The 25,589-nt window shown below is 32.8% G+C and overlaps 1 protein-coding gene across 7 annotated transcripts in view; it reads right to left on the reverse strand.

The window, feature by feature from the left end:
• LOC143198090 (irregular chiasm C-roughest protein) overlaps positions 1-25,589 on the reverse strand; it is a 314,080-nt gene that overhangs the window by 167,993 nt on the left and 120,498 nt on the right. The window lies entirely within an intron of this gene.

Here is a 25,589-nt window from a genome sequence, read left to right on the forward strand (position 1 = left end):
TATGTTACCATATATCGTGTGCTTACTTTAATAAATAATGCTTGGTTATAATTTCACCGACTTCGAAAAAGGAGGAGGTTCTATGTTCGGCTGTACATATTTTTTTAATGTATGTTCCCCGATTTCTCCGTCAGTTATGAGCCGAGTTTCAAATTCTTTTTTTGTTCGAAAGACTTCCGAGGTGGTCCCATTGGAGCCAAATCAGGATCTTCTGGGTAAATTGAGTGAAATGGTCAAATTTCTAAAGCACGTACAACGTTTTCACATATTTCTGATCTGAAATAAGATATTAATGTATAATGCTACTGCTCAGCTGATGTGACGGAGAATCGGAAGTTGTTCAGTGCAAAAGCCATTCAGTTTGCTTTTTAAGCACTAACTGTAGCATATAAGACATCGTAGAAATATTGCAAATAACTGCTTGTATGGTGCAATGGATAAAGCATTTAGCTTCGAAATGGATATCGCGGATTCGATTCCCCGCGGGGACTATAACTTTTTGTTGTTGTTTAGTTAAAACATTTGTCAAATCACCTAGGCTAGGTAGCGAATCCCAGGGCCTGATGCGCTCCTTATTGTCAATCATTACTTCTTTATTCCTATTTTTCCTCATACGGGATGCACCTTTACTTGGCCTACCCATTGTCATATTAAATAACTTCAAAAACTAAATAAGGAACTCACTAAGAATTAAGAAATAATCAAACTTAGATTTTTAATACAATAAAAACCCGTTTTAAAATAAAATATTTACAAATTAATCGTTGCTCTTACTAAATAAAAATAAACAAAAGCCTTATTATTAAGAACCAACGATTATTATGTATATATTTTATTTTAAATTTTTTTTTGTGTTAAAAATCTGTTTCGTTATTTTTTAATTTTTAGTGAGTTCGAAGTCTGGTTAAAAATATTTCATTTCTTTTATGATTTTCGTTTTTTATCTTTATTTCTATTAATAAATAATTTAAGATACAAAGCAACTTCACTATGCATCGTTTCACGACACCAAAAGCGACACGCAGACTATATTAATTCAATACAATTACTAGACGTTGTCATTTCGTATGAAACTAGCGCGAATAAACACCGCCCAGCGGTACATCTGCAATATTTATTTAAAGCAAATTTACGGCGGCAAAATTCGAAACTCGTCGCGCCCGTACAACGCCACATTTTCCTCTAATTTCCTTTCTATCGATCCCCATAAAATTAAAACGGCAAACTCGACGGGAAGACACAGAAATTCCGAGCCAATTAAGGGGTCAACGGCAACGTCGAAACTAATGAACTCGTCTACAAAAAAAGAACGGTTTTTGTATTTTCCCCATAACCCGATACCCGGTTATTCTTCGTGATGCGGATCGGTCGTTTTGTCTGGAAGGTTTTCACTTCACCTCATCCCGTTGAATTGTTGTTGGGGAGAGATCCCAATTATTATTACGAAAAATGCTATTCCGTTTTGTAATATATTTATGCAAGTTCAGTAATTTTACAATCAACGTCAACAATCTGTAGCGACCTTGAGCATGTCGAATTTTACATCGTGGAATAACGGTCTACAAAATACCCAGAAATATAATCCCAGATGTTGAACACGGGCGGGGTGCCAACTGGAACCCGACAACGAATAGCTGGCGGCAACCCCGAGACGTTTATCTGGGATATTATTGAAGGGTATTTCGGTCATTCAGTGCTCAACCCTCGTTTGGTTAAGACGTGCCACCATCGACTGCCCAAGCCTCGTCTTCAGGTAACTTCACTGCCATCCGTTTTTATTATTTGTATTTTCACATTTTTTTATATTGCCAATAAATAACGGTCACATTATGTAAACACCACTGTTTCATTTCGTTTTACCTCCATTCACCGAGCCACATCATTTTTACCCTAAAAATCTATTCGTTTAACCGATCAGGTTATGTTCTATTCAGGACATATTTCAAAGCTTTCGAGTATTTATTTTTATTTCATTGATATATTTTACTATCGTTACTGATTTAAGGATGTGCAGTTGGAAATAAGTCTGTGTTTTACCGTTCTTATAATATGAATGTAGAGCAAGATTATAATGTTCATTAATCAGATCATATGATTAGTTTTAGTCTGCACTCTTCACTGCTATCACTCACATTCAGTCATTATGACTCACAGTTGGCAGGTACATTGGCGAACATTGACACTTTCGAAATACTTTTTTTAATACACTAGCATTTTGAATTATACTCATTATAGGTACTAGAGGGATATCACGCTGCATCACTTCATTAGAAATGTATTGCCGAAGCATTTTTGTTTTGAAAGTGTTGAATGAAGGCTATATTAAATTTACTAGAACTACCTTATATTTTAATTCCTTGGGTTTAAGTATTTATTTGTAAAACAATATCTGTCTATCTAAGGATAACTTATGATGATGCTACGAAATTGAACTCTTCTTTGTATTTTTGAGCCTCAAATATACAAAATAGCATTGTACCACTGGTACATTATATATTCGGTACCCAGTTTTGAGAAGCTATCCAGTTTTACTCAACCGGGTAGTGACCTAATTGGGACTTCAGACATGTCAGATTCATTACTCAATTATTCTTTCAATATTTATACAAGGTTCTTCTTGCTTATCTAAGCCAAGGCGACAATATTTAAGTTTGTTGGAGCTTTTAAAAGTTCAACTAATACTGTTTTTCTCATTTGTCAGGCGTACTAAGCGTGTCTAGGTATCTATTTATCTTCGAATATAATTTTATTTCAATATGTCTGCTTTGGTTACTTGTATTACACAAGGGTCCATGTAAATATTGTAGGGTAATTAGTTATATTATATTTATTGGTGCATATAAAATATTTTCGCCAATTTATCAGATTTTAGATAGCTCACTCAGAAGCTCGACTCAATATAGCTATAAAATCATTTCAATATTTCAGAATTTCGATTGTATTTAAAGTTTGTAATTTGCGGCTATATTGGCCGATATCAAAATATGTTTCTTTTGGATCTGCTTGAAACGTTATTTTAAACTATTATACATTTGATACACTGAAATGGGATTGTCATTGTGAGAAATATGTGGTTTAAAATCGGAGTTTCATTGAATGTTATTACAACTGCTGAATTAAATATCAAGTTGCAGTATATTGTTTCAAAATATTTTGGTTTATTTTCTTACTGAGACTTAGTTTCCAATTAATAACAGTTATGTTCAGTAGATGACATAAATTTTATATATTTTTCTAACTTAAAGATATATTTAAAATAAAAGTATATTTTCTCAGTCTTTTAAAATTTTTAAACATTGCGTGAGCTACAAAACCTCTCCGAGTGTATGGTGCCGACTTATAAACAGGATAATCGGAACTATAAATATCAGAAGGTGTAAATGATTCTAAAGCACTGGAACCAATTGTAGTTTTACTATTCATAGTGTATATATTCATTGGTACTGACGTTTAAGAAGTAGAGATTCTGATTGGTCGTGCCTTGGACAACTCCTGAATTTTAAGTTCTTCTAATTTAGACTTTTAAAAAATAGTATTTTCTATATTCTGAAATTCCAGCCCTTTAAGAATATGTTCTTAAGAGGATTTCTCGAAGTTTAAGCTATTATCTAAGATATATCTGTTTTTGTGGCACGGCATCTAAAAGCCAAACTTTAAACGCCCATTTCTCGAAAATAATTTTTTTCGAGACCATTGACATGATATTTCTTCTATTTCAAGTAATTTCAGCCAAATTTCAACCTTCTATATACATTCTTATATTATATAAAAGTAAAACTATAAAATTTTTTTGGAATTTTACAATTTTTTTTATTCAAAAATTTATGGGACAACATTTTCTACGCTAGAATACCACTTAAAGAAGGTATTGCACGGTATTGGATGGGAGGGGAGCTTGTAGTTCAGTCTTGGAGTCATCCAAGTATCTTTCGCGTTTCTGGTTTCTACATGAAGCGTCCCGTTTTCTGGTTAATATTTTAAAACATAATAGAAATTATAGAAAATAATGGAAAATATTTTCAAAACTAATTTCGTGTATCTCATTTTTTATACACAATACAATTTATAAAAAAATCTTTCTGAGGTCTAAAGCAATGATAGGAACATTTCATCGACGATTAAAATATCGAATAGATTCTAAATATAACCAAGAACAAAAGTAAAATTATAGTATATCGATATTGACAGTAATTATCTATTTTTATCTATAAAAGCTATTATTATGCCACGATAAATTAAGGATTCTATTCACTTAAGCTGATAATTTTCGTGGAAAACTATATTGTGCGTCGTAAAACCCGTTACAAATTATCACATTCGAACGCAACCAGTTCCCATTTCCAGAAAACTAAGCCGATTTCTAACTAAATACTAAATGAAAACTATAAATAAACGTGAGTCAATCTGGATTGCCATCGTTCGGGCCCGAACAAATGGATTGATGATTGAAATAAATTAACTGCGTCATATTTTACCCAGAGACTGACTGTACCTTAAAAGCAGGCGTAAGATTAAACGAGCCTGGAAATAGTGTAAAAGCATCTTTAGCCTGTAATATTGAAATAGATGAGGTAGTTTTTCATAAGGCTTTTAGCACGATCGAGCAAGACTAATCGGTTCGAATCAAGGAAAAACATTCTCGCATCGATCGCTTTTTTATTCGCGCGTTTAATGTGAAAGAACAATAATCTATTATTTTATAAACTTAAAAGCCCAAAAAAATACAAAAATAATAATATAATTTAGTGACAAATAAAAAGATTAAATTACCAACAATACAAAAGAAGTGAAAACTTTGGACGTCCCTTTGACATTTGAACGTTTCCGTCGATGACCAAAAAACAAAATCAACCTGTGCGTAGTTAAGAGACTGCTTTCTTGCAGACTTCAATAACTAAGAGGTGGTTTTTAATGAAGTTTGCAAAGATTAATTCTTAAAAAAGATATGAACTGTAATCATAGAGACAGTATTTAAATATTAACTATCTCTAGGATAAAAATAACTGTACTCGATTATTGACATGATGGAAATAATATGGTATAATATAATATAAATATATAATTGTAGAACTGTAACAAAGTCTGTTATGGTACTACCAGTAGAAGCTTATTATTATCCATGAGCACCGGCCTTAAACTTATTAAATGAATCAAACTTGCTTAAATCTATATCAAAGTTGAAACATTAAAAACATGTTACAAATGTAGATTAGATTTTGTAGTAGATTCACATTAATCATAATTATAATATTTTTAAGGAGCATCCATTAATTTATACATGTTTTAAAATACTTTATTTGAATATCATTGTATCACATTACACAATATTCCAAGGGCTATTAATAAAACAATTCCTCAATATAATATTTTATACATTTCTTCACAAGATCTGTCACTGATTTTAAAATAAACTTCATACTCGACAATCACTTCTTCATTTAGGTTACATTTTTTCTTGAAGCATTTATTGAGATTTTTAAGCAATCCGCCAGAAACCAGAGGTAGCCAGGTATGGACCATATTGTGGGTTATACCGATCGACCTTTGCCAATTAGAAGTACTATTCGTTTAATAGTTGAACTAAAATCACTTCAATTTTTGACGTGTCACTTTAAGGTTAAGACTAGTAGTTAGGGTCAGCAAGGTCAGAAGAAATAGTGCTCCATATATCATTATGTCTATAGGCAAAAAATTATAAAACCTAACTATGTTTTAACAAAATTTCTCCATTTATTTTAAAATTAATTAAACATATGGAAATAAAACTTTCAAAGCAATTCTTTCAAAGCTGAACTTGAAACCCAGTTCAGAGACTGCAATTTTATCTAAACCACTCCGAAACAGTCGACTTGCTCCGCGCCACACTTGTTCGTCGCTCGTTCCCGCCGTCAAGAACAAAGCGAAAATATGGCAAAAACTTTCATTCCGATGCCGTATCTTTCCATAAAAAGGCGACGGATAAAAGCGACGCCTGAAAAATTCCAGACTGTTGCGGTTTGTTTATGGGAATCTTGCGGTCCTAATGCCGATAACGCGACGGAATTAGTCACAAAAAGAAAAACAAAAAAAAAAGAAACACAAACCGTTTCTGCTTTCCGGTAATAAAGACCGGAATCGGCTGGCGACGTCGCGTGATTTCAACACTTTTATCCTCGGAACGCGAAAACCTATTATAACTGGAAAATATTTTCATAGGACAGAGAAAGAAGAGGCAGAGGAGGACAAAAAAAAACGACAAGCCGTACGGACCGCGACGTATTTTAATTCTTTATCGGGTCCCGTGGACTCTGCCTTTGTCGTCGTCGGGAAAAAAGAGTGAGCTGAAATATATCACCGGCCATTTCCAGTTTATTTACACGCAAATTTTAAAAAGACGTCGTTTGTTTTACTGCCAAATGAACTGTCAACGTCAGAAACCGTCCACGTTGCCTCGCAATAATGGTCGGGGGAAAAATCGGTGTGTTTGAAATTGAAATTTATTGAGTCGCAGCTTGGCACGCCGAGATCAGTCTGATAGCAGCGTTAGTCCTTTATTTAAAAGTACTATGAGCTCGTAGGGTAATAGATTTTCTCCTAATAGCTCGACAGGTTAGGATGTTATGTAAACATAAATTACACGGGTCAACGAATTTTGACTGTGATAAGAGAGTATGAAATTTCGATAGAGTTAGACGAAAAAAAATGGCATGGAAAAGTTTGATTTGGTATACACGAGATTTTTTTTTAACCTATCATATCAAATGATAAAAGAGTGAGAAATGTTTAACAGCAAACTTTATTATTTTTTTATATTTGGAAGTTAGAGAGATGTCTAACATAGAAGAAGCATATACTTGCCAAACGGAAACAAATTGGGCGTCTTTAGAACCACTAAAAATGTAATTATTACGAGTGTTAACGAATACAACTGTTTGTGTGAAATACTTAGAGTGTACTTCAATGTTCTTGATTATCAGTTAAATGTCTGCCATGTTACTCTGTAGATTAAAACCTAATACCATCCGATCTGAATAATGGAAATATATAGATTTTAGTTTAAACTTTAGAATAACATATTTCACATACGAAATCAGTTAACGAAGTGAATTTATATACGTCATCTATATGATATATCATGTTAATAGAACAAAATATTTATTGCACTGGGCAGATTGCTGAACCACTAAGAGCAGTAACTAAAAAAATGTTTATAAATACTTTTGCTAAACCCCAAATATAGCATCCATTATATTTTTCTGGTACTAGCCTTGATAACGTTTAAAATCCCTGATATATTGATGGAAACATTCTCTGTCACGTTCAGTTTTACTACAGTTTTAGTGTTCTAACATGTTACCAACTAGGTCTCGGTAATTTTCAGCTTTATTATTTCTAAAAATCCCGTTACTACCTCTTTAAAACTATTCCAACTTTACTGTCGAGTTGTTTAAAAAGGAATTTTGGCAACTAGCAAAAAGTTTTTTAATTACAGGAACAACAAAAATTCAAACTTTAACTTTTGCTTCTGACAATTTTGGGAAAACGGCTCTTTTTAACGTAAAAGCCTGTCATATACATTTTATAAATTATGTTAGTCATTATTTGATGTGTAAAGGTGACAGTAATACATATTAAGGTTCAGGAATAGGGTGACGATTATTGAAAATGGTGTTGATCGGTTCTACTATAAAATTCTCACATTTTCATAGATTTCTCGGGCATCCCAGTTGTTTCAAACAAATCTCTTATGTATTTGTGTTAACAAAGTTCAATTTCTTGAGTAAAGAATTTGAACAAATGCTTCATATCAAACTTCGTATGAATGTTATTTTGTCAGCAATAAGCAAATTTCATTACTTTAAATGAGATCCCAAAAGCTCTCTGTTGCTTACTTACTAATGCAGTTTAGGTATAATATATATAATTTATAGTTAATAGGTATAATAAACTTAATTTCATTAATTTATAAATAAATGAATTAACTACAAATTAAGAAAAAACAATATGTATAGTTAATAGTAACAACACAATTTGGACAACAAAATGTTCTTGTAGACGTTTCTTGTTCTTGTTCTCTTCAGGCTTCAAATTTAAGTCACCAATCATTGGATATTGATTGCTCATAAAAAGTATCGGATGAAGAGTCAAGTTAAAAGTCAAAAGAGTCAAATTGTATCAAGTGTCTATAACTGAGAATTAGCTTAACATGAGACATTCACACTTCCTTTTGATTTAGTCTTATTTCGATTTTGCGCAAAATTTAATTGACGAGGATTATGCTACATTAAAGGATAATCAGATTTTTCACTGAGGATTCTAATTGCTACCTACAGAAAGAAGGCAGATGGTTATAAACAACAAATAACTATTGTCCAATGGAAGAGATATAATAAAATCTATTATATATAACACATAAATTCAATTATTTTATATTAAATAACACTGTTTAAAAACATCATGGATATGAAGCACGTCTGCGAAAACTAAATAATTTTAGAACAAATTTTTTTCATTTAAGTTATTATTTTATTCCTAATTTAACTTTCTTTAAGTTGATTAATTTAAAGGAAACTTATTTTTAGCTATAGGCCGTAATGTGATTGAACTTTGAAACTCGTCGAAATTTTGTGCAGAATTATTGACTAACTATGGACTGTTAGTACGAACCGACAATTCATATTTCGATAATAGCAATACAAGTTTGTAATAACTCACGAACTAAACAAAAATAATGTCTAAGAATAGTTTAAAAAGGAAATTTTAATAATGTGTTCTTAAATTCTACTGAAAAGTTTGGGTATTATTGAAGATATTTTTGTGATATAATTATGATTTATATCATTCCAAAATAAGAAGAAAAATGTCCATATTTATTATAATTAATAACAATAATTTACATCGAAATTAATTTTAAGTTTCTTATCAACACAATATTACCATGTTAACCAAAAAAAGTCGTGTCGTTTTGTTTTTATAACATTCATGGTCAACTTCTCACATGACGAATGCCCGACATCTTAAAAGGGAATAAATAATACCGAAAGGCCCGCTGTCTCGGTCTATAAATATTCCACTGACATTTCCATGCAAAGGGACCATAAAAGGGCAATGCCACTGGATAAACCGTAAAATATAGACAACGCCTCAGGTAAAATGCGAAGGACCTACCATACTTAATATTCAAGATATATATTCGGCCTTATTTGATTGCCAACATCAGCATACGCCTTGTCTTTTTTTAAAAATTGAAACGATTTCAATTTATTCATATTCCTCTTCCAGTTCGGTACGCTCCGAACATATCGAATAGTTTTATTCGCCTCTATATGCATTAATATTTTAGCAAAAGAAAATAAATGAATATTACTGTAGAGCAATACTAATTCGAAACTATTATACGTTAATCTGGATTGGTGTAAACCACAAAGTGAGTATGTGCAACATAATACTACAGTATACAAAACTCCAGTAGTAATTAATTGTTTAATAAATGCAGACACAGTTTTTGTTATACTAATAATAAATAAAAACCTCGAAAACCTTATAGCAAAATTCAGCTGTATCAAAAAACAATAAATTATCTTTATTTTTAAATAATAATGCACATGTAACCGAATTTGTGTTTACTGTCAACTCTACAATCATCACGCTACCCCTTAAGAATGTTAATTTTCTTTTCATCTATTCCTTTTAAATTCAATACAGTTCCATTATTAGTACTTACTTGTTGATCAGGTTTTTCTATTAAAAAACAACTATTAAAAACATGTTTGAGAACGATTTGATTGAAAACAATTGTAGTTTGTTTCAAAGTCACAAAAAATCCAAATGGGGTGATGGTAAAATTACATTGAAGGTAAATGTAATCATACTATATTAAAAGGTTTAATGCAAAGCCATTCAATATATATAGAGCCAATTTTTTGCCCTTACTAAGTTGGTCATCAATTAAAAATTATTATTTTGAAGGTGTTTATTTATGTAAACAAATATGTACTTACCAGAATAGAGAATGGGCGCGTGGTACAGTGATAGAAACTAACGGGATTATTTATGGTTTATTCGGGTGATGGACAATTTACAGTTGACGACACAGCTACTCGAGAGAGCCCGGAGAAGAGACCGTCGAGTTTTTTTCTTGTTCCAGAATGACCAACTAGAACCAAATGGTCTTTTGCTGATGTCGCTTCGTGTTCGGGATAGAGAAGTGTTTTGCGGGCGACGGAGACCCTGGGTTACCACTGGGAATGTCGTAGTGGGATATCTACCGGGGTTTGTGGATGTAGAGATTTTATAAAGGTGTTATCGTGTTCTAACGCGCCTAAGGAGAACCTTACACTGATTACGTTTGTGAAACTCTTTACGAACGGGATGCTTGATTCGAGGCGAGAGTTGACGTTCCTCATGAGCCATGGGGCATTGAGTAACGGGCGGACTTTTTTTTGGATTGGAATACTTGTAGTGTAAGTTGTCTCTCAGAGACATACCTGCACCACACCTGTGCTCCGTAGAGGCAAACTGGGCACTAGCATTTTATAAAGAGTCGCTTTCTGGGGGATTGGGAGTTTACTTTTTCTGCAGAGAATGAGTAGACTGTACACGCCATTGCCTCTGCAGATAGTGTGCTGGATTTGGGTTATCTATTGGAACTTGCGGTCGAACTGGAGACCGAGGTATGATACCCTCTGGAGCCAGGGAATAGGGACGTGTTTTCTCTTTTAGTGTTGGGAATTCCATAATTATGTAAAATCCTTTTGTCTCCTGGGGAATACCGTACTATTTACAATGACCAATTCAGCTTCTTGTTATCTTGAATTGTTCTGTTACAGGATCGATGTTCACATACTGGTTATGATACGTATAATTACTATTTTGGCTTACGGCTATTTAACCGAGTTAGGTGGGATTTATTTGTGCATGAAGTCAGAAAAATTAGTCCTTCAACAAGTATGTTTAAAAGATACATGAATACAAAATAAAATAATACAAATCATAGATCAATAAGTCCACAGTCATATATGATCACATAGGATTTTAAAGGAAGTATTGATAATTAAGCGGTATTTACGTGTAGCAAAATATAAAAAAATCCTAGTTTGTGTTGTGTTTCGTGGCCGAGAACTACCAGCATAAAGAAATGATGAATAAATCATGGCGCAGTAGTTGCAGGTGATTTTCCGTCTGTGAATAAGTTTACAGTTAAGCGAATTAAGATCTTATCCTTGGCGGAGTAACAGGAAATTAATATTTATTCGAGTCAGTAAAGTCTAATAGGGATAATATTTACCACGCCCCGCGCGAATTACCAATGCAAATGCGCGCGAACACAGAACAGACAAAAGGCGCAATGCACACGAGCCTTTATCTTTTAATAATGGGACGGCGGCGACGGAAGATTCCATAACTCTTTTACGATCGCCCGGGCCGAACCGTTAAAACCCATCCCCGTGTGGCGCTGAGGACGTCTCTGCATCTCACTAAAATCCTTTTAATGTCGGGCAATGATAACTTTATGAGAGTTCGAGGAATTAACGGCCATCAACGCCGAATACCAACAAACGTAAATTTTCTTTACACCTCACGTTATAAAATTTAACATCTAAATACCTGTGTCTAGGACGAATAAAACTGGTGATATTGTTAGTCTGATAAGTATCCATAGAAAACTCAGGGATATACAGCTCTTTGAGGGATATAAGTCACCCTTCATGCACGCTTAGGAAACATAGGCATTAAATGATGTAAAAATAACCCATGAAGAGCCTAACAAAAGTTCCAGACATTGATTTTAAAAGAGTGCAACTTTTGAAAGCATAATAACATCAAGGAAGATCTGTTATTTCAATTTGTGTATCTAGACGAGACAAGGATATTTCAAAATCGAATATTGTGCTATACTTAGCAAGGAGCTAATAATAAGAGACCAATACAACAAAAGTTGATAGAAAAAAGGCGAAAATTAGAATAACATTTGACTTGGTTACCTTAGTCAAAATATTAATTAGTAATTCGATGCAGATGTATTATTAGTTTTCCTTCAAGTCCCAAGGCTATAACCATAGAAAAACATATGTTTTTCCTATGGACATTGAACATTACTGTACTGATGTAATAACACACAAAGGCTGCAATTAATGAATGGCGTAAAACATAAATTATATTTTGAAGATATCATGTTAAAGAGTGAACTAATTCAAATTGTTACTCAGTAAATATGAATGCAATGTTTAATTACATTTGATCTAATTTACTTTTTATTATTTTTTTAATATGACCACAATATATTAATTCTTCGTATCACTGCACATGGTGCGTGGCAAACAATTACTACTATAGACATGCAGATCGAAAAGGATATACAAGCACAAAATGTTTCGATTTGCGCAAAGAAGCCGTGTTTACAAGATATGGTAATCACCAAGATAGGGTGGTGAGAGAGAAATCAACTAAAGCTGAGGATATAAATAATATAGGATAACTGTACAAAATCGAATTGTAGAGTATGAAGAGTTTATGTGAAATTGTTCAGAATATACATGAGCATATGTTTAAAGTGTATGGAGAGGGTGAGGATACTAAGACGTCTCTACATCTCATTAAAATCATTTTAATCTTGGTCAATGATAACTTTGTGAGAGCTCGAGGAATCGAGGGTAATCAATGCCGAATACCAACAGAACATAAATTTGCTTTACACCTTGCGTTATAAAATTTTACATCTAGATACCTGTATCTCGGGCAAATAAAACTGGCGATATTGGCCGATAAATCCGACGCAAGCCCGACGTTTAATAATGGACTAAGTTGGATAATTCGACGGAGTGCATCTCGGGTCGTGAGCCTGCCTGGCTGGCTGGCTGGCTGTCTGTCTGGCACCGTCCTTTCGGATGTTAATTATGACGATTGCCGAGACTGCGATCATCATCATCGTTTGCCTGAATGGGAAACGGTCGATTTCCATGACGTAAACTTCATTAACCAGGTAATGACTTAATAAGTATAAAGTTTCGGCGGAATGGTTCTTTTACGGCTTGCCAGATAGCAAGGTTTGGCCAAAAATGCTCAAAGATACTACTCTAAACTTTTATTATCCATAGAAAACCGAATATGCAGTAAAACTATCAACTACTAACATTAAATGACGATAAATGTTACATTCTTCATTATACAAGCAACAGTAATAACAGATCATAGGTAAATCTAATGCCGAATTAATGTGTTAAATGTTGGAATTAACTCATGCATTTTTATACAGGTCAAACCAAACCTCTTGTTGCTGCTTGATTCGCTTTAATCCACGACTTTCTATATCTCGAGAAGTTATGATAGTGTAAACATCTTACTCTTTGAAATTGCTACAGCAGGTTACAAGTTAAAATATTTCTTAATATTGTTGGTCAGTAATGTCATTCCTTGTTAAATGACTTTAATGTATTTCAAGCTTTCAAATAAGTCGGATAATTCTGCTTTTTGAGATAATGGTTTTAAAGTCAGTCTTCAATACAGTAGTATCAACGATCTGAATCATTCTTTGTTTTACAAATCAATATCATAATTTTTAAGATTCTCAAAACTTTTACCACGATTGATCAGCTAATTGCTAATTGAAAGGCAAATTTTACATGATTTTCTCTTAAATCGCATTAAAAATTAAGTCATTCGTTGATTGTGCGATAATCAGTGCACAGTTGAGGAACAAATTCTGAGAAGAATACCTCATAGGCGCAAAAATGTTGCGAAGCGAATACCTTCAAAAAAGATATGGATCAAGATCATAAAAAGATATCTAAAGATTAGGAGACTTACATTAATGGAGGTACATGACTGTTGCGAAGGCTTCAGACACCAAAATCAGCGTGCTGGTTAAGATGTGGAGACTTCTTTCGGACGCCGTCTATGGATAGCACCATACTATTTCTCCAAAATAGGTTGATTTTTGTCATACTAAATAGAGCACTTTGTTATATATTATTATTAAAAAAACTTTACTTGAAATATAAGAAAATATATTGGATGAAAGGAAATCACAATCAGTAAAGAAACGAAGCTCTTTGTAAAACCTTTTGTGTTCGATATAAAATTAGACACAATTAAGAAAGTGTAAATAATTGTTATTTACTCACCAACCAAATAAAATGTATTGAGATAGACGTTCAATTACAACTGTTTTGCGGAGAATAGATTGTTGGGGGAAATAATGAAATGCTGCATCAGCTACGCCAACTTAATTTCGACGCCTAATAAGATAAAGAATATTTGCCAATATATTGAACCATCCTACTTGAACATGTCTTCGTCCAGATTCCAGACAGTACACATTAAACGACATGATTTTTGGAGTAATTAATGTTTCGTTAGTTGAGTACGAATGGATGGACAAAATAGAAAGAGATGAGATATGAGTCACATAGAAACAAGTCACAAGATAAAAGAGCTCATAACTGAATAAGATTAAATTCAAGAAGATTAAATTCAAACCTGATCGTAAAAGAATTAAATACCAGACACTGGGCTCCACCACAAAATATCAAAAAACATTCAAAACTTTACAGACAAACACACATATCATGAACTGATTTATTTCATCTCTCAGAAAATTATACGATGTAAGATATCGATGCAAATCAGTATAATAATGGTTAATACATTGAATTGGTGTTTCATTTTGTTGAAACATGCTGCAAGTTCAATTAGTTCGATACACAAGTTTCGATTAATCATCATCACTTAATGATAAATCTTGTTCTTGTACAAATATCTATCTATCTATATATATATATATATATATATATATATATATATATATATATATATATATATATATATATATATATATATATATATATATATAATACACCGTTGAAGTTAAAGTTTAAATCTTGCTACAGTACAAGTAATCCTAATTACAATCACAAGACTGACCGAATATGACTTACTTCAACTGCGGAGATGTGACAGTTCAGCTACGAGAAAAAATATTACATATGCTTAGAAATTATTAAATCAGATTAATATATTTAAAACATAATATTAATAGTGGTACTACGACTTATTTGTTATATTAATATTCTTAATCGATAACTAAACTTGTTAAATTTAGTTATGTTAAGTTATGTTATGTTACAGTAAAATGTTAAGAGAGGAATTATAAAAATTTGAATATAAATGACGTTATTAAAAGAACGTAAAATATAAATTTGCTGTTTATTAGATGTACTTTACGCACGATCGTTTCGATCAAGCGTTCGTAACGTTTACGGTCTATAATTTGCCATTCTTTGAATCCATGATATCCGTCTATATTCTTTATGTGAAGCTCTAACACGATAACGGGTTCTATTTGCAATTAAAAAAAAGTAGATACATTTAATAATTAGCAGATATCATAAAATATTTACAGTTGAAAAGGATAAATTGGTAAAGGCGCGGAAGGTATAAATTTTAGACCTAGTAATTAGTAATTTTTACGCCCTTAGACAAGAAGTACTGAGATTATATAGTAACATTGGCAATTTATATCAGTATACAGTATCAAGTAATTATATAATTATTACCTAAAACAAATAAAGTATGCATTCAATCAATGGAGCCAGTAAAAAATATCTTATGGTCCTGAAGAGCAATAAAATGCTCAGCGAAGATTTTCTTGATGGCACCTGGTCAGAAATTAAATTGTCTTTAAGTTATTATTTGTTAATTGCTTGACGACAAAAGAAATACAAAAATAATTCAAATACACTGAATTAACTGTGTGCTAAAATTATTTTGTCTATTTAGAAAAGAAATTCCGTAACATCAACGCAGCGGGTATGATTTTTTATACCACTTATCATTGTACAATATCTAAACTTTCGTACGTGGCTTGAATAAAAATTCCAAAAATAAAAAATGGTAATATTTGAAACGATATTTATTCTTCTGGATTAAGAACAACATGGCAACTTTCCATTTCTCTTATGGTAATTAAACTATCAATTATTATTAGTCTGATGAATTAAAATCAGTATGTCATTTACTGTATGTTTTTTGTTATATACTGAGCCTGTCAAATATGATCGTCAATAATTATTGTTTCTTGTCATATCTTAAATACTCCAAAAAATGCATTTATATACATTTGAAGGCACTTATGGATGGTTTCATAATATATTATATATTTTATGTCTAAAAAGTATTCAGCGGATTTATATTCACTCCCTCAGGATAAATACTTCATCGCAAGAAGCCGAAGAAATAAATGCAGATGTTGATCTACTGATTGCTGATAGGTGGTAGGTGTTCAAGACTTCTTCAAGGGGACTTGAGATAGTCAACAGATATACATTCTAGGTTGGTATTAATTGAAAAAACGAATTAATAATTACAATAAGCAAACAAGAAGTGGAAAGCCCTTTTAGTAATATTGTGACCACAATGCTAACATAAAGCCAGATACAGCATTCAATTGTTTCAATATCTATCTTTGAATTAAAAAACAAAAACATCATGGATATAGTTCTTCAAAGCCTTGGTAAATTGTTTAAAGGCAATGTACAAAATATGTCTGAATCATATAGGTTATCTCCAGATATCTATATTATGAAATGATTTATTTTAGTATATGTTAACAACCCATTAAATTACATTATTGTAACAATTTGTGTATTTTGTTACTTTTTGAACGCAAAATCAGTAATATAGTAAAGGACAAGGTCACGTAGTTCTTTTTTGTTTCCAGACGTAACGTGTTAAAACCCTTATAGTATGCTTACAAAAACTTAATCGAAACTGGAGAGTCTAATTGAGTTAAGAAATCTATACGATGTTTAGTAGCTCGTTATCTCAGATAAAATAACGTTTTCTCAGAAATCTCGGACATGAAGCCGGTTATTTTTTTCCGTCAATGCCCGATTCGTATTTCTCTTCACGTATAGCGCTGCCGCTGTTGCGGATGATTGCTTGTAATTCGGTATTCTTTTGTGGCCCGGTTCCTCATATTGTCCAATTTAATTCCTTTGTGGAGAGGAGACACATATTGTTGTGCATTGTGTCGTGGCGGTTTGTTAAGTCTTCAAATTAGCTGGCTATTTTTAAAACTGATTTTTTCTTATTTCGATCCGGCTGCTGCTCCTCCGCATTGTTATCAAAATGGGAAGGTTTATGATTGGGATTTATTTTTCTAATAAAGGGGGTTCAAGAAAATTATGTAATTTCAGAAATTGGTGAAATTGGAAATTGCATTATCCACTAATGAACACTAATACGCTGTTTGTTTATATCCTAATTTTCTGCGGCTTAGAATTAAAAAGTACTTATTTTTTATATACATCTATGCCACTGTTTTTAATATGCACTGAGTTTTACTAATAACTTTACTGAACTAGATCAAATAATTTTATCTCCACTGACTAAGTCATCATAATCTAGGAGCTGGAGAAACTCAAAACTGATGTGTTGATGGGGTCTTCTCTTCATGTCTTTAGGCATAGTCCTTCATAATGATATCGACAACTCCTATCTTCCGGTTCTTATGCAGATTGTGCCATGGATCTCCAGCAATACCTCGCAGTACCTTGTTTTGAATTCTGTATATAATATTTATATTGCTTCGGCTGCTAGAACCTCAGAGGTGAAAACCATAAGACCACACCGGTTTGATAACTTATTGGTAAAGTAAAAGCTTATTATATACTGACAGGGCTGAATATCCACTGAATAACCTGATTTATAATTAACTGATTGATTTAATTTTTTTGTACTTACAAAGCAGCTTACTTATTAGCATTATTACAATTATATAGATTACCTATAACTTAACAGCAGAAATTTATATTAAACACCTTTTTAATCAGAGACCTATTCGGTATTATAAAACAAGTTCTAGACTATTAAACAAAACCTTTTCAGCCTCCTATCAGTAAGTTAAACACAAATTATCCTCTATAGACAATTTTCCATTCTGTAACCACTATCGACCCGTAACCTCATTTCGTTACATCCCGCTCATGTGTGAAGTACTTAGACCACTCAAAGAATGTTTTGTCGCTAAGAAGTTAATAACCTTTTTATTTATTTAGGAGAAATAGAGTTTGTTTCCTTACTTTGCTACCTTATTGTTTATTTAATATTATGTGTAGTCACAAATACTAAAACCTATACAGATCTATGGAATTAATTTATAGTTATAGTTCGCCAGAAGTAATATCAACATAATACAAGTATTTCAAAATAAGGTCCTGAGAACTATTGTGGAGCACCCAGATACTATAGGAACAATAGGTTCCATCCAGAACTTCGAATTCCAACTGTCTCAGACCAAATTAAGAAAGTCACAAGACATGAGGAAGTGTTGCAACTGTTGTGACTTCACTCCTATGTTAACACCGAAGTGCTGCAACTCTTAAAATAACACTCAGCTAAGATGCAGATTCATAAGAACCAAAATGTGTGATGTAGTGTACTTGTATAGAGAAGTGTACAAAATGGGGAAAAACACATAAGTTCTATTAACTTAAGTTAAGATTAAGTAAAGACCAATGAGTCACTGTAGAGAAAAAATGTATGTTAGTCGGCAAGTTATAACAACTAGTTATATGTTAATACTTCAATAAACAGGAATATATAGCTTTATTTATACAGCCATTCGTTTGTCTGATTTTTCTTTTTATAGATTTTGTACTATTTTATATCGTTTTATATACACACCATATCATTTTAATGTCAATTTTAGCCACATCTTTTCTATCCGTCTATGGATCAGTGTATCTGGATTCAGTGAATACTGAACAGTGTATTTGGATTTTAACGTAAATTGTAGAAACCTGAGTATGGCATCAACATGAGTTCAATTTAAAATATTTGGGTGCTTCAGTACTTATTAACCTTTTATATCTATTTACCTCTTACCTGTTTTGTTATTAATAAAATATTTATTTTAAAACCACGAAAGTAACTTAAGGATAAATGACATTACGTATCCATTATATTTCAACTAAATATGGGAATTATCAAGATAAAAAAACCGACTTCCATCCGGTATTTTTGGTTTCGGGTCCATCGCATTCAAAGCTTTTAAGATAAAAAAGCGGAGAGTAAGAGAGAAGAAAAAAAACTCAACTAAAACTACATAATAATTGTGGTCATTATGTAATTTCTCGACTTGGGACTGAGAAAATGACCTCGCCGTACAGGTGCACAGTGGGAAAAATGTCCGGGACATGTCACGCAAACTTTTTACTATCCGGAATAATTTGGTTAGCCTTCCCGTCGGAGCGGGCCGTGACTCGATCGATTAGGTCCAGAAAACTCGGGTCTCGCGAGTCCGTCTCCATCCCGAGGCCAGAAACAAATGATAATTCGGCGCTGGTTAGGGCGTGGAGACGAAGAAGGGGGAATAGGAGGGGAAGAAAAAACGGACGGCAAGCCACCCGCCCGGCCGCTAGCAATTATGCAGCAATTAGTGCATTTTTGCTAATGCTCGAAAACGATTTTTGTTAGAGCGAGAGCGAATGTAGAATTGCTTGGGATCTTGGATTCGTAAAAGAACTGGTACAAATTCGTTTGGTATTTTTCTAAATGGCACGAAAATTTGAGTCGTTTTTTCTACGCTTTTCTCCACCAAACGGATGGTTTTCGAATTGGCGAATTTCTCCCGGAACACTAATGAATATGGAGGAAACCTTGTACGAAAAAAAAAAACATAATTGGTAAGAATATTAACGAGCTCTTTCATTATCATCTGTTACATTTCTTCATTACTCGTACCAGTAGTCGATACAGAAAAAATATTGTAGTTATTTACAAATGTTTTGTATTTACATCAATTTATGGTAGCAGTTCTTTAATAGTTAAAATCATCATTATAAGAACCAGATTAGTATGAATATATCTTTATGGTTCTCCAAGCAAAAACAATCATATTTTTCAGGTAGTATTCACTTAATCACATTCACAAATAGTACAAAAAACAGCGTTGTTTTTTCATGCAAGATGTCACTATAATTATCACGTACACGGCCACAAAGTACACGGGATGGCCACAAAGGATAGATATTTTTGTTGGTTGTCATATATTGATCCTATGAAGGTATTAAGGTATGTTCAGCTACATTCTTATGTTAGATGTAGCACAAATTACAGTCACAACATTTAGGGTTCAACACGAGGAAGCTTACTCCACATTAAAAGGATCTAAAGCAGGTGTACCACAAGGAAATGTATTGGGGACAATCCTTTACCTACTCTACCCAACCACAAATAAAAAATATCCGGATGGCTACACTTGCTGATACTACGATTTTTGCTGTTGGAGATAATAGCGAAGAAGGCATACGAAAATTACAACAGGCAAGGGACAAATACTTGGAGAACAAACATTAACAAAAGCAAATATGTGCATGCGCAGTTCCCTTATAATCAGACGGCACAACCACTAATAACCATAAAACATAATATCATTCCATGCAGCAATAAAGCTAAGTGTCTCTTGCTGCAAAAATTCGCTGGAAGGAACATGCAAAAAAAAAGAAAAAAAGAACTGGAGTTAAAATATAAGTTAAAATATATATAAAATATAGGAAAATGGTTGGATGAAAATGGAAATTGGTTAATAGGAAGAAAATCACAATTATCAGTATATAATAAACTGCTATTATATAAGCAAGTATTAATATCTAGATGGTCATACGGAATCCAAGTATGGGGATGTTCTGCGAAAACTACTATAAATAAAATACGTCTAATAAATAAGCCTTCTAGAACTCCTGAGAAGTATTGTAGATGCACCGAGATACTACAGGACTGATTGACATCGATACCTTCAGATACCAACAGTCATCCGGGAAATCAAGAAAATTGCAGAGACAACACTGCACATCGTAGACTTCGTTCTCATATCAGTATCGAAGTAATGCAACTCTTGGATAATAGATAACACCAAAGCAGGACACAAATTAAAAATAATTTTAACCATTTGATAAGTGTAGTGTAGTGTACTAAGGTGCATTTAATAGAAAAACAGTAGTATTAATACATAATTATTATTACACCAGAGACTAGAGTCGTGATAGGTCCAATATAGGGCCGATGGGTCCTGAAGACCAAGAAGACGACCTGACTTGAGAATGACCAGTAAGAAACAGAAATTGATAAAGTTTGAGACTGACTGGAAATCAAGTATATAATAGACTTAGATTACATCAAGTTCTTGCACATCAAACATAACAACAGCAAGCATGACTAAATGAAGTTAAACGATTTCGCAGAGGCAACGCTTTTATGATCCAGAAATAGATTATGGTGACAACAGATCAGTTACACTTGGGGTATAAAACAATTGTTTATCATTATTGTAAAACATTAAAATACAATGTTGAATCTGCAGCTGGTGCCGATCGAAAAGTAAAATTGCCACGATTAGTCCGACCAGCAGATGATCCATTCACTTCTTGGCCAACATTTAAAAATATAATTGTTGTTTCCAAATGATATTGTATAGATTTTTTGATAACAGTTGTATCAGATTATGTACAAATTCTTTAAAAAATTCCAGATGCAAATTGATTATCAACTTACAAATTTATTTTATGAACAATCCGGATATGGAAAATGATAGGCGTTGTTCTCATAATCCAACACTAAAACTAAATATTGTCCAATAACTACCAATGCTTCTCCATCAGATCAACGATTTAGCAAAAATGTTAAAAATTTGAGACCGATAATATCGTCACTACGCCTAGCAAAATCCCCTGCCTGAGAGCACGCCAGGAGGTCTAATTCACCGGCAACCGACGAGGTCGCTATTGTTATTGTTGCAAGATAGATGTAGGTGATACGAAGATCAGCAGGTCATTTAGTATATCTATAGTGTTTTCATTTATTGTTTTGTCCCAATTGAGCAGTTTAGCTAGAAGCTTTTATTCATTAGTTATATGATTTACAAGTTACTAGTAAATGCTAGTTGTATTTGTATGATATATGGCTATGAGTAAATTGATCACATTGTTTTTTAATTAATTTAAAAGTACAAGCAAAATCGTACAGTATTGAACAACATCTTTCTGTATTTATATTTTAGCTTATAACTCCAATTTTTTCGTTTTTATTAGATGGGTATTGACAAATAAGCGCTTTATTTACATTTTCCTTGGCGTATCAGAATATTGTATTCTATTTTATAGTTTTATGTTTATATGTGCCTCACTATATTGAACATTTGTTCTCATTTTGATTACAATAGACATCTATGATATTCTATCGAGCAGAACGCTTATTACAACTAAGCTTGTACGAACATAAAATTTGATATTTATCTCAGAATCATAGGTTATATAATTTTTAATACAAGTAAAATATGGAAATCATATTGCTTAGCATGGCCCAAAATATTTTCTTTTCTTTAAAGTTTAGGTTTATACGTATGATGATTAAACACTCTGTTGGCGTATTAATTTTATTATCGTTATATAATTATTAATTATTTATCAGTGAACTGTGAAATTAATGACATTAAAATGTACTGCTGGCTTTACGTATTTTATTATTGTAACGAAGCTATATTAAAGTTGCTAGCAACGAACTAGACTTCCAGAGGGCGTATACGTATTAATAATTTAACATGAGTTTTAACATCAATATATAAGGTTTTAAGGGTCTTCTTTATAGAGCTGAGAGCTCGTATGAAATTGAGAAGCTGGTGTAAAATTTGTCTTGTAATATGAATAATTTATTTGCAGAAACATTAGGTGTTATATATTGTTATTAGAAATATATGTATTAACGAAAATATGTATAAGTATCAATGTATGATAACAACAATAGTTCTAACCAAACACCAAAAAACAAAATTTTCAATAAGAAAAGCAACTACTTGATTTGAAGAAATCTGTTGTTGAACCCTATCAAATACTTTTAGTAGCGTATGCTAATGCTCTTCCATCATATCAATTGGTTTTAATGATTTAACAAAAGTAATTTTGGCACGAATGACATAGAACAGACTGGAAGGCAAAACAAGTTCGGAAACAATGCATTGCAAGGCTTATTGGGCTAAATCCCAGTTCAAACACTTAAATAATTTACGGATGGCTTAACAGTTGAAGAACCGATTTTTTGGAGATGCTTATATGCGATGGGAAAAAACCAAAAGGAGAGAAATTACCTATCATAAAAATTGAATGAAAAGATTATTTTGAACATTTCTCGAAGAGCAAATAATGGATTCTGTGGCGTATTGTCTCTACGATGAAAAGTGTGGGATAGTTCAGGAGAGCCGTTCATATCGACGCCGAAGCAGACTATTTACGGCGAATGAAACGGTTACTGTAGATGCATACCAGCGTCAGTTGGAGAACTTGAATAAAGTTTTGTACGCACTCTTTCAGTCTCCAGTTGACGCGATCTTGTAAAAATGGTTAAAGATTCAGCTGTCCTCTTTAGCAAATATTTCTTCAGGTGTTTTGGTCATTAAATTTTCGATAAGATTAATATTAGATTTCGTCTTGAAGGAGAATTCTGAACACTTCATCCTCGGCTGGAGTTCCACAAGGTAGTGTCTTGGAACTATACCTATATCAGTTTAATACTGTTGATATCCCAATAATAAAAGAAACAGTACTTGATACATTTCATTTGCTGATATCACAGTAATCATGGCAAAATATATATCTCTATCTAAGGCTGTAGAAAAAGTACAAGTAGCGGTTAATATGGTCAACAAATGGACCAGAGACTGAAAAACACAGCTTAATGGATCCAAATCTGTCGATGTTAATTTTGCGTTTCGGCTAAATGACAAAAGCCTAATGATGTCACTTGACGGAAGCCCGACAACTCAAGTAGAATTAGCTAAATAGAATCAGCCAAATACCTCGGAATATATCTCGATGGTAAGTTAAAATGGAAACTGTATGTTAGACCAAAAGCAGAGCAAATTAGACTCAAAGTGAAACAACTGTACTGGTCAATCGAAAGAAACTCTCAATTTGACCTAAAATCAAAGAGATTGGTTTAACAGTCAACCATAAAGCCAATTTAGACCTATGGGGTTGCACTAAAGCATCAATCCAACTAGTTGTCCAACGCAACCAAAACAAAGTTCTGCGATTAATTACCAATGTTTATCGGTACGTAATTAATGAATAGCTGCACGATAAACTCGAATCCAATGTATACATGAAGTGGTCCAACATTTTGCCTCAAAATATGAAATAAGATTGCTAAATCACTGTAACGTGGAAGCAACATATTATTCAATTATTCACCACTAGTAATATAAAAACTATTTAAAATGATATCATTTAGTGTAAAGAATATGTTATAGAGGTACTAGAGGTAATTGAAGTACTCAATGAATTCACTAAATTTTGTTTCGGATTTCAAACTTAAAACAAATATATTATTCTCGAACAAAATCCTGACAAGTATTGTAGATGCAACAAAATATCACAGCGATGATTATTTACACCGAGACCTTCAGACACCGACACTCATCCGGGAAATCAAGAGAATCAAGGACATGATCATGAGGACCGACTCCATTCTCGTATGTTTTATGATGATTACCCGATCAATTTCAAATTTTTCAATGCATTTTGTCATTCGTGGACACTGATCATATCACAGTTACTGGATCGTCAACTAAAACACTCAAGAAAAGATTGTACTAAGCACATCTGATGTAAGATGTAATTAATGAACTAAAGTCTGACTTCGTCTGTTACTGCTGAAAAAAATGGTCTACAGAAATAACAGATAATATTGTGGGCCATTTCGTGTATGTCCAAGATTTTAGGTGAGTATCGATGAAAAAATTGACAAAATAGATCAAAATTTGAACTAAAATGTCATTGTCCATCCATATTGGACTCTCGAAAGGGCGGTATACTGATGACTAAAGTTGAAGTAAAAAAAATGGAGTCTATTTTGAGATGTGTTATTAGCAACGCAAAATAAATCTTTAAAGTATTTCATGATATAACTTGACTGGCTGAAATTACTCCCTATGTCAATGCCAACATTCAATTAAACCTAATATGGAACTTGGCAACGGTTCTCACTCGATGCCCCACGTATTACCGATGCCCGACGTGGAACCACAAAGGACCGCAAAACTCTCTCTCTAATGTCCTTTTTAAAATATTAAAGAACCTAATTTCGTCAGTGAGGCTGGCTTATTATTCCAGACGTGCCTCTCGAGGCAGTTAATAAAAGAAATACGGGCCGTCGTCTCCCTTCTCCGTTCTTAGATTTGCCTGTATTATTAATTTTTGGGTTTAAACATTTAATTTCTTTTCTCCGCCGGGGCAAGAGAGTGTGGGGGGAGGAGAACGGGAGAAGTTCAAGAAAAATGACTCAGTCTTGTCTTGTCTGTGGGAGCAGTATTTTCATCTGACAAAAGGAACGGACAAAAAAAAATACAACGTGACGAGGTTACTCAAAAATATAATTAGGAATGTTTGACAGAGATTTGGAATCTATTCTCTTCATGCTAAATCTTTGTAATATAAAATGTATCATTTTATTTAATATTAACATAACAAGAATTGAAAAAAAAATATTCAGAGACTATATCTATTCTTTTAGTAAATACATGTTTATGTACTAATATGCTAGAAGCATTGATAAGTATT

The sequence above is a fragment of the Rhynchophorus ferrugineus genome, unplaced genomic scaffold, assembly GCF_030347505.1.
Source record: "Rhynchophorus ferrugineus isolate W39M unplaced genomic scaffold, kcgeb_rfMv2 rfM6, whole genome shotgun sequence".
NCBI classification, from domain to species: Eukaryota; Metazoa; Arthropoda; class Insecta; order Coleoptera; family Curculionidae; genus Rhynchophorus; species Rhynchophorus ferrugineus.